The 11,766-nt window shown below is 37.0% G+C and overlaps 1 protein-coding gene across 1 annotated transcript in view; it reads left to right on the top strand.

Annotated features, from left to right (window-relative positions):
- Positions 1 to 10,316: 10,316 nt before the first annotated feature.
- Positions 10,317 to 11,766, top strand: part of lrrc7 (leucine rich repeat containing 7) — a 130,376-nt gene continuing 128,926 nt past the window's right edge. The window contains exon 1 of the mRNA XM_036140867.1: positions 10,317 to 10,606. The gene's annotated coding sequence lies outside the window, so the exon portion shown is untranslated. The remainder of the gene's footprint in view (positions 10,607 to 11,766) is intronic.

Below are 11,766 nucleotides of genomic sequence, written 5' to 3'. Positions count from 1 at the left end.
CCTGCTCTGTGTTCCAGGCTTCCAGAAGTATTGCCATGTACTCTTATTATAAGCGACTTTGGGCTTGTTCATTTATACTGTTTACATGGAATAGAGCTGGTTGCTTGTGTTCCCTGCAAGAACTGGCAACACTAGCTTCCAACCCACACTCGCATAATTTTTTTGCAGTTAACTGGGCAAAGCTAAAAGTAAAAATTTACTAGTCATTTATCCTTAACTGAAACAGCTATCGGTTAGTGGTTAGCGGCTAGAGTTAGCTTCCTCAAACTTCCCTATTTATCATTGGTTTGACAGTAGTGTGGCTACTATTTTTGTTTGTGAAGTTAAGTTTTTGGTGAGCTTTGCCCACCACTCATACTAGGGATGTTAAATACACAACACAGTTAAAAATAGATGGTATTGGTGACGGTTTGATTGGTGATGAGTGCAACATAAGGTGGGGACCCACAATGTATTTTTATCATCCTATTTACTTTTGACAGCCAAAAGAAAATCTCATGTACACCTATATTTACTTCTGTATGTCTAAGCTAGTGGTTCTCAAAGTTTTTGTTGTGCCCCCTTTGAAGAATGAATGATTTTCATTTCCCCCACCCCAACAAAACTTCAATGAAATAAAGGGTAACATTTATTATTCTCTCTCCAAATGCAGTGAAACTGTGGCTCTGAGGGTTGCCCAGAACTCAGAATATATATATATATATATATATATATATATATATAGATATATATATATATATAATATATATATATATATATATATATATATATATATATATATATATATGCTGAAAATATGGTGAAAATAATGTCCAGCAAGTAATATAAAAGACGAAATCCATTACACTGAGTGTTATACTCTTTCAGTCTTTCAGAAGTTTATTAATATTGTTCCACAGACATTCAAAGTTGTGTTGCCTCAATGCAATAAAGTCGTTGCTCTGAGGATTACCTAGAATCCCTTGCTACTCATACCACTAACTGCAGGGATAGACCAAACCGCAGATTGTGTTGTTGTCACATTAAACAGGTTTTATCTATTATCTCCTCTCAGACCCTTTTAACCGTGTTACATCTGCGGTGTGTTTTGTGGGCAAAAAAAAAAAAAAAGAAAAGATTAAAGGACTAAAGCTATTTGTGTGTGTGTTTATGTCTGTGTGTTAATGTGTGAATCATTTGTCGTGACAGGGCTGTTACTCAGCTAGAAAACAGCCCTCCCTCTCTGTAAGCACCTTGGCCTAAATGTTGGTTAACTTCTAGTTTTGGAGGTCAGGCATGGACTAGCTTTTTGCTCAGGAACTTAGTTGCGGTGATGATCTTTATCACGTTGTGTAAGAGAATCAAATGAGAGTGCTCTCTAAAACAGTGTAATCTGTGTTGCTGGGCATGCAGCAGGTGGAGCTCTGATTCCAGTGCAGTGTATCACGAGTGTTCATGCACCTGTATTATTTACTGCATGATAAAGTCTCACCATGCACTGTAAAATGAGATTCTGCCTGTTTGTTGCTTTAGCCTGTTCTATATCAATCAGAAAAACATTGTGGAAGTGATTAAGAGAGAAGGAAAATTCAGTTAACCACATAATTTTACTAAAACTATATCCTTACTGAGCATTACCAAGCAAATATTGCATGTCTACCTGAGTTTGTAGGTTGTTCAGGCAGGTGAGCGAACTAAAATGTGAACACCAATATGACTATGATCTGTCTCTGAACATTTCCTCCTCAGTTTGAGAAATTTGTTCAATTTAAGCTATTCGGGAGTTGCAACCAACATATTTTCTTCAAAATGAAATGTTAGTACCGTTTTATTTTGCCAAAGTCATAGAAAGTCCAGTCTACGTGTGTTTTGTGGACCTGCAGAAAATGCCTTTTTCTCAGATGCTTACCATTTACTCATTGTCAGATGGTTATTATAGCCTCTCTAATCGTGAGTATTGGCAATTTCTTTCTTTTTTTGATTCAGCGCCCTTGCCATCCTCATTTGTTCATAGTGACAAAATAAACATGGTTCCTTGACCAGCCTTGTTTTTCACAGTGCCAGTTTTATGGCGATTTATGTTTTTAAATCATTACTGCAGTGCTGCCCTGAATGTAAGGGCAAATCTTACTTTTGTGTTCTCTTGTCGTTCCCGTTTTGAAAAGCGTGGCATTTTTGATTTTGTTGACTTTTTTCCCATTTATCAAATCCATTTAAATTAAAGGCTGGGTTTCTCAGTATGAAATTAGTGTGAGCTTTTATTTAATAGAGCAATTGTTACGTTTTGTGATGCTTTAGTGGGACCACATACAGACTGAGACTCAGAACCAACATTAGGAAAATGTGGATTTAACAAAAGACACAATTTATTTATTTATTTTACAAGTAATTAAAAGTTATTACAGATAAACCTTAAATAAAAAAAAAAAAACATTTTGACCGGGTTTATTATTTTATATGATATTCAGTCACAATTGTTCCACTCACTTAAAAAATACCCATGTTTAGGCGCAGCATGAAATTTGATCAGATTTTTGGGAGTGCCAGTTTTTCAGTTTGCCTGAATTCAATACTTTTTTGATGCATGATATTTTTTTAGATATTGTGCAAACAGGCCAACAGCACAAATTAAAACATATCAACAAAATGAAAATTTACAACAGAAAAACCCTGCAACAAGTAGGAAATAAATGAATGCATTTATAAGTCTGTATTTACCCATTCAAATAACTAATATGAGGCTGCAGAGGATATTTTCCATGGTAACGGAGTGTTGCTGAGCTGGTCCTTGCTCTGCCCACTGAGTCCTCACAACACTCACACACTTAGTTATACAATCCAAACTCATTCACCCATAGATGCACGCTCAGATATATAGGCTACACTCAGACTGAGTCATTTTAAGCACACAGTTACAAATAGACAAATGCAGACACAAAAAAAGTCAAATATTTCAGATAATATGAACACTGATGAGCAAAAGTTTGCAGATTTGCCAGTCGTCAAGCTGCACTCGCTTAAATGTGTGGTCTTTGTTTAATTTGGTCTCCAGGAGGATAGATTTCTGAGGACACCACACACCTACAAACCTGTTAAGATATGGTGTGTACTGGGTAGCTGTAGCCCACTCACAGCGCTGCAGAGACAAAGACAGAAACAGAAATACCAAAGTAGGTTAGAGCAGAGCATTCTGGGATAGCAGGATACCCCTTGGGCTTCTGCAAGAGGCTCTTTTCTTTTCTCGATCTTCCTGCTTCTTCCATGCCTTTTTTCACTTTTTTTTTATATGTTACCCTTCTTCCTCTGTTTCTCACTCTTGTATTCTTCTTTATTAATGATTTAAAATCTCCCTTCCTGCTGTTTGTGTTTTTCTTTTTATACTAATGTGTACTAGATTGAACCTGATCTGAAAAATATTCCAACAATGTTTAAAGTTTAATATTTTTTTTTTTTTAGCTCTCACCTTGTGAGTTAGGTCTTTTGTTGCTGGGTTTTGATTTTGGAAGCATCATCCTGGTTCCACCCACTTTCACTATGTGGAGCAGAGGCAAACTTTACATCTTTAATCCATTTGGGAAAGAAGTGTCACAGTCAGGCCAGGTGTTTTATGAATATTTTATCACATAAGACATGTGAGTAATTCAGCAATATAAATGTAAGATTACTTTTTCTTTCTGCAAATTGAGTTTGTCACTTTCTAACTTCACCTAGTTCTGAAAAGTTGGAGTGAACTGTTAAAAAAAAGGAACAAATTAACATTCCTCAGTCAGCCTCAGAGGTTGAGTGTTTCTTAGACAAGAAAAGTTGAAAGGCTCTGGGTCGGGCTAGACCAGTCTTTCTCTACTGACCCAAACCAGAAGTGGGTCACAGGCCTTTGTCAGGGCAAAAATAGAAAAAAAAAAAAAAAGTCAAGATCAAAATTGATGTTCTTGTATATTCACATTCGTTACAGTAGGTGGTGATATTGCCCTGCAATGTGAGTTGACACCCACTGCTTCACACCATAGAGCAAGACGGGCAAAGTTTGTACACATATGCTAATTAAGTATGGAAAAATGCAGGTACTATACAGACTATGAGACAGACTTTTTGGGGGTATTGCTTCTCAGCTCTGGTTCTGCTAAAGAGAAAACAGAAACAGTTTTAATTGACTGTGACTAAAGTCAGGTTGGGTCTGTTCATCTTAATCATTAACTAAAGTTTGTGCAGGCTAGTCATGCTGTGTTCTTTTTTTTTTTTTTTTTTGGTTACTGTCACTCACAGTTTTCTATACAAGACTCACTGGAGGTCAGGTTTTTTTATTTGGTTTGAATTCCTATTTTAGTGTTCGTCTTTAGTTTTTTCATTGCAATATATCCTTTTGTGTCTAGTGTTGATCCTCACTTATTGACTTCTGTGTCAGTTATTTTTCCTCTGCTCTTTCATTTTGATTCTCACCCAGCTGCTCTGCATCCTCTTCATTGTGCTCACCTGGTGTTACTGACCACCTCCCCAGGTGATATATGTCAGGGAGTTTCTTTTACCCTTCTTCTCTTCCTATAGATGTCCTTTACCTTTCACATCAGTTTTCCTGTCCTTGTTTCTTCCACACCTACTGTTCACCTCACGCTGTGTTAATTTTCTAACATTGTGTGACTTTTCAGTTATTTGTGTGCTGAAAAAATTTTCAGTCGTGGCAGGAAAAGTTGTTTTCAGAAACCTGTTTGCTCAGATTTAGTCACATATGTAAATACTCACATAAGTACACGCAATCATTGCTTTTTCTCGCTAAATAAATGCATAATTTACTCGCTTTTATAATTTTCACTTATCGATTTAGAAGACCTCTTACAAAGGCTATTTCCTGTGATCCAGACTTTGAGTTGAAGAATTTTTATCTATGGTATGTAAGCCGAAAAATTAAGCTTGACATGTTACTACTATTCAGGCAAACACAAGTGTAAGAGGTGGTTGTAGATGGCTAATTGGTTTATATAAATAAATAAAATACCTCAAATGTGTTTGAGGGTTTTCTGGCACAAAGTTCCCTGTACTAATAGTGGTTGATTTTCAGGGTTTCAATCAAACAAATGAATTTAAATGATTCAATATTGTTCTTTTAATACCATTTGTCAAGAAACAAAAACAAAACCCTGATATAGAAACCTTTAAATCACGTGGTGCAGTTTTTGTATACCTTTCAGTATCGGCTGATTATTCAGAGGTTTGCATTCTGAGGTTTATTTAGTTGTTTCTTTCAGCTGTTTGCATTCATTCACCTTCCTGTTTAGCTTTGTTCAACATAATGAAAGAACAGCCGAAACAAAACAAAGTCATTGGTAAAAGCACAGTAAAAGGGAATATCGTTAAGGATGAAAGGCTTAGTGACTGGCAGACATGTTGGGAAATTCAAAGAATAATTGAACAGTTGCTGGCTTGATCCCCAGCATCTGACTGTGCCTGCTTCAGTGTGTTGAATTACAATTAAAGTCCTGAGGGACTTCTTTTTGCTCGCTAAATGAGCCAGAATTGTTAACAGGTTTTATTGTTCTAAGCAGTTAATGACCACACTTGCTCTCTTGTTCCTACAGAAGTCTGTCTGTACTAATAACTTACTTTATATTTGCAGTTAAACAATAGATATGACTTATTAGCTTATTTTTGTATATGCAATTCAATTCACAAATTGAAAAGATACCTAATGTTATTACTTAAAAGGTGTACTACCTACCCCGGCTGTCCTCCACATGTGCACAGGAAAACAGGCACTCTACCTACTTAGTTATATTACATTAATTTTACATAGTCGACTGACAGCACAACTTCAAAGATAATGCAAAGGCTATATGTATAACTCTGGTTAATTGCAGCAGATTGCTGCTCTGAGCCTGGTTTGAACCTAGGAACACCATCTCCCTATTAACAGGAAGTCATTACTATCCACTGTCAATACATGCTTTCTCATGATGAGCGATTTCTACAAAATCCACTCTACCAACAGGCGTTATAAAGCTCCAGTTGCTGATACAACCACAAACATCCATATATTTCATTAATATCCTATGTGATGGATCGACACATAATAGAGAAGTCAATGGAAAATGATATATGTTTTCGAAACTTTTCACTATTAAAAATCTGAAAAGTATGACATCCATTAGTCCCCCTATACTCTGAAAAAATAAATCCAGAGCCCTTAACTGCCTTCAGAAGTTGCAATATTAGTAGGAGTACAACAATACACTGATCCACATTGATGTATTGATTAATGATCCAATTACAACGATGCAAAATGAAAACATTGATCCATATCGTCAGAGACTATAGTGAACAGTGATTTATTATTATTATTATTATTATATGATTAGAATATTGGTATTTTTAATTAAAAAATCTGATTGAGGTTGACTTTGGAAAGTGCCTTGAGATGACATGTTTCATGAATTGGCGCTATATAAATAAAATTGAATTGAATTGAAATGCCTGATACCTATAAGAGATTAGTAATATATATATATATATATATATATATATATATATATATATATATATATATATATTTATGAGTTGACCTCAATGTAAATAGGTGTGTTAGATGGGCAGATGATATTGTTTCATACTGATCATAGACTTGTGAATTGCATTTCATGTAAATCATATTGTAACAGACTTTGTGATATTGGCAAACATCGTATCATCATCCTAACAAATCGATATCATATCGTGATAAAGCTGGTCATTTACATCCCTAACAATTAATGCATTTTCTAATCTCAGCATAAACGCAGATGTTATTCTGAGGGCCTCAGAGCTTCTCCAGAGAGCATTTGTGAACTAACAGCTGTGGTGCTTTTTAATTGAGCAGAAGGTGGTCAGTTGATGGAAAATGGATGGAGATAAATACAGGCCAGTCTATGGGAATTTGTGTAGAAACTATCAAAACTTTAACATTTTTAATCCAACTCTGACAAGGAAGGAACTATTTTAATAGAGAACAGTCTACCATTTCAATCTCTACATGTGCAAAGCTGGTGGAGGCCTGCCCCAAACGATTTGCAGCAGAAATGTGGGTACACAAAGTACTGACTCAGTTTTGAGATGACAGTTGTTGTAAACTGCCTTCATATAAATAAACTGAACTGAATCAAAGTAGTGTTTGCATAAGCTGCTGTGACATATTTAGAATAGAAACCCTTGATTTTCTTGGCCCTACTCTGACTTGCCATTACTGTCAGCCTAAAGGAAAAACTTTGTCAGACAGGCTATAGCACTGTCATAAAACATTGCATTGACGTTCCCTCGACAACATTTTAATTTTGCCTGTTTGCATGGTTAATTATCATACCCTTATTTTGTCAAGAGTTATCATTGTGATTGTTGTCAGTCTCAAATCCTCTTCACTTTCACGCAGCCATCTTGGACCAAACAGCAATCCATCCTGGCAGTACTATCACCTCAGTAAACTGGAAAAGATCCCAGCTCCAAACCTGAATAAGACTAGCAAATTCAGGTGTGACAGTGTTCTATAGACTATTAAGCTTTATACTTCTTTTTTAAATACTTACAGCTTTTCGGAACAGCTGGCGGCACTGTTGCCTTGCAAAAAGAAGGTCAGCCTGGGGTCTCTCTGCATGTGGTTTGCAGGAACCCAGAGTCCAGATACTCAGGCTTCCTCTCACTGTCCAAAAGCATAACTGTGAGGTTCTCTGGTTACTCTCCCAGAAATGTCATCACCGGGGAAGCTATGATATGCCAACAAGCTGTGAGAAAAGCACTTAGGTAAAAAAAATGGTTGGTTGAAAATGGTTGGTTTGCACAACCAGTTAGTTTATTAAGTTGGGTTCTTGTAACAGTGACACAGAACACTTAATGACTGCTAGACAAATTCTGCTTAAATATTGCAGTATTTCTCATCTGCAAGTTATTGTTCTAACATCAAACTTGTGACATATTTAATCATTCTTTATTTAAGTATTGTATTAGTATTCCTGCATCCAGTCAGGTCTTTCTTCGAATACTTTGAAGCTGCAGGCGGGTTTTCAACTCCTCAAACACAGTCATATTCAATATGGGAGCATATGGATTCCAATGAGATTAAAATAACTTTTGAAAATAACAACCTTTAAGCAGATATTAAACATACTTTTTACTAAGCCCACTCTTCTGTTTTTAAAAAAAAAGTTTTTTATTGTTTTGATGTAGTATTCTGACCTTAAATGTTTGTTTTCATTGGCTGTACACAGAAAATATTGATTAACATTTATAAAGGCTTTAAAACATCAATCTGCGTATAATTGATGTAGATAATATGTTTCACTTAGTTTATTCCATTAAACCATCCATTGTCTATACCCACTTATCCATGCAGGGTCGTGGGGGGTTGGCACCTATCTCCAAGTGTCATTGGGAAAGAGGCGGGGTACACCCTGTACAGGTCGGCAGTCCATCACAACTTAGGTAACTGAGTAAATAAAAAAATAATTTCAATAACATTAAATACAACAGTATGTGATAAGGCGAATAAGAGGAAACAGAAACATAAATTAAATATATCAGGTTAATGACCTTAAAAACGCAAATGAAAATAAAGGTAAAGAATATAATTAGGAAAAAAACAAAAGCAAGTCAGGAGAACATAGGATCAAAACAAGAGCACAGAGATATGATTTAGCAGAAGAAAGTGAGCAAAGAGATCATTAAAATGAGAATAAACACAAATACAGAAATGCAAAACTAGAAATTACTTTATTTTTAACAACTAAGCTCCCATTTCTCAAAAGATTCTGTTCATCCTTGTCTGGTCATCCTCCTCCTCACCTTTATACCTGCAGGCAGATGATGACATGCGGGATTTGTTACCACTTTGTGTCATCTGATTTGTTTCGCCTTTCATCACAACAAAGCCACGCAGGCCTTGGATTTGTGCAGATTGTGTTGTCGTTTTGTGTGTCTGAGAGTCTTTCTCTGTGTGAGCGTCCCAGAAAAGGCGGACCTCGGGGAGTTGTGCTCTACTTTCGCTCCTTTATTAATTCACCCTTGGCTCCCACTTTGTTTGGCAGGATGGACGGGATAAAGAGAGGGAAGGAAAGCGTAGGAGGAAAGGGAGGGCAAACAGAAGTAAATGAGCTTAAAGGAGCAGTCGCAACAAACAGTTAACGTTACTATTTGTTGCTTCAGAGGTATTTGCAATGACAGCGTGACGGTTGAATTAACATGAGAGTGCGATGTAATTTTGTCTTTGGCTGGACAGTTGTGGTCTTTATCGATCTCGTCAAAACGATCTGAGAAATGAAATCCCACATTTGCATGACTGTCATAACTCCTCTTCAAGTTGTCACAATAAAACCGCGAACTGAGTCAATGCTTTGTAGGAGGGCTGCGTGAGATTAGCAAAGCATATATTAAGTGCTAAAATGATGAATAACAACATGACTTGCCAGAAATAAACAAATAATTAAAAAGTGTTTATGCGGAATCGCTTTAGGTTCATGTGAGTCGTAGACCCAAGACAACGAGGTCTGTCCAGCTTCTGGTTAAAGAAACAAAACAAAAAGTTAAATCATTTTTTTCCATTTTATCAACTAGGTTTTATTTTACAGTTGCTTGTTGCCGACATCCGCTGTTTTCCACTTAGCTAGTTTTCTTAATGACTTTACCTTCTATTATGCTGCATCAAAGTGTCATCTGATCCTTTACAGGCATAGAGAGCCTGGATACATAGTGCTTAAATAATTACATAGCATTTATTGCAGTCCTGGTAGTTTGCTGTGATATGCATACTGTGAAATAAGTAATATCACAGTAACAACAGATTTGTGACATTTGCGGCGCTCTAACTTGAAAGCCCACTTTTTACTGCGTTAAAAGCAGCAGGTCTTTTTTCTCTCTGTAAAATCTCTTGAACTCAGTCATAATGGATGTAGTGGGATCTGTGAATATGGTTTTTCAAGTCTTGCGTGAAGTTATTGATTGGATTCTGGTCTGGACTTTGATTAGGTATGATCATGCTTTGATCTAAACCCAACCTTCTGTTGTAACTCTTGTTGTATGCTTAGGCCTGTAGTTCTGCTTGAAACTGATCCTCCCAACCCTCAGGCTCCAGTTTTTTTTTACAGTCTGTAACAAATTGTCTTCTATGATGACCCTTTATTTCGCTTCAGCCATCACCCCTTGAACTTTGACAAGGTTCTCCGTCATTGTGAAGGAAAGCCTCCCCACCACATAATTCTTCCACCACCATGTTTTACGCATGTTGTGTTGTCGCTTATCAACATTCATTCAGATAAGTTTTTGTTTTTTTATGTTAAAGGATGAAGCTAACTAAATGACATTTTTCTTTCTTTCCCCACACAGGAAAACCTTATGAAGACAGAGATCAGAAAGTCGACTTCAAGAGGCCAACGTGGGGCTTAGGAAACAGGAAAAAAGTCAAACTGTGACAAAAATATGTTTAGCGTAGGGTACTGGCCATAAAAATCCTTGGAGTGTCTCAGGGGGAGGAGTTCAAGGGAGGCAGAGATGAACCTTACAAACCACAGACCACCACCTGGGGATATAAGCTCCACCCACCTTTGATATCCAGGGTGACTGACAGACTGACCAAAGCCTCATACACCGGCACCTGAACCCCGATTGGCCTACAGTACTGGTAGGTGTTTGCTAACGTCTCTAACAACACACAAACAAAACAACACAGCAGTAAAGAGCTTTAGTTTTAAACATTGCCTTCATCTGAATCGCATTTTTTTTTTCTGTAACGGGGTTCTTTTCATTTCCCAAACAAGCATGGCTCTGTTATTGGCACTTCACCCCACACAGATACATAAATGTGCCACAGAAACATCTTTGTTCAAACATGAACTCTCTGTTAGTGTTTCAACATGCTGAAAGAGACATCTCTCTCGTAGCTTAAGCAGGACAAATGCAATAACAAGGTAAGGTGACTTCAATGAGCCATCAAAATGTGGGACACATACAGAAACGGAGTTTGGAGCCTGTTGTAGAGATTTACATCCTTTGTGATCTTTTATACAGCCTTTTTGTGCAGTTTTTACCAAGTGGATTGCCACACTGTTGCCCTGGGTGAGGCCATCAGGGTGCCGGGTAGTGAATGTACGAATTGTCGGCAGAGGATTGCTTTCCGTTTAAGTTTTATACTCAACATTTGTTTGTCAGTATGATTGTCCATCGGTTATGTTAAAAATGTTTGTCCATTTTTGATAAACAAGGCCTATTTGAGCAGAAACAAACATTCCAAAGAATCCTCAAAATCCAGGATTACCCTTCCCCGTTGAATTTATTTAGACAGCATTTAAGAGATGGCAGGAACATTTTCCAGGATGAAAATGATGTTAATGTACTCAGTTGTAAGGTCGCACTAATAGAGCTTTGAGAAACGCAATTATTTTCCACCCTGTCGTCCTTCAGGGGAAATTGGTTTGATACGTTTGACACAACACTTTGAATTGTCTTGTTACTGGAATGGGCTATACAAATAAACTTGCCTTGCCTTGCATAGATTGTCAATGTGCAGGCAAACATTTGCTATGCAAGTATGCTGGACCTTAATGAAGTATTGACTCAAAACACAAGATTAGACATGAACAAATGGTAGAAGTTTGACCTTTGAGCCATTTGTTCTTGGCCTAATGGGGTATTTCTGGGTCAGTGTTTTTGTTTGGAAAACATGAGCTGCGTTTGGTGTGTCAACTTTGTTGCCTTTTCCTTTACCGTCCTTCATTTCTCTTCTCGCTTCTCTTTATCTCTCAGTTTTCTTTCTCTCTGTCTGCTGTTGCCATGGAAACCCAT

The sequence above is a fragment of the Fundulus heteroclitus genome, chromosome 9 (genome assembly GCF_011125445.2).
Source record: "Fundulus heteroclitus isolate FHET01 chromosome 9, MU-UCD_Fhet_4.1, whole genome shotgun sequence".
NCBI lineage: Eukaryota > Metazoa > Chordata > Actinopteri > Cyprinodontiformes > Fundulidae > Fundulus > Fundulus heteroclitus.
This window is presented reverse-complemented; position numbering and strand designations above follow the sequence as displayed.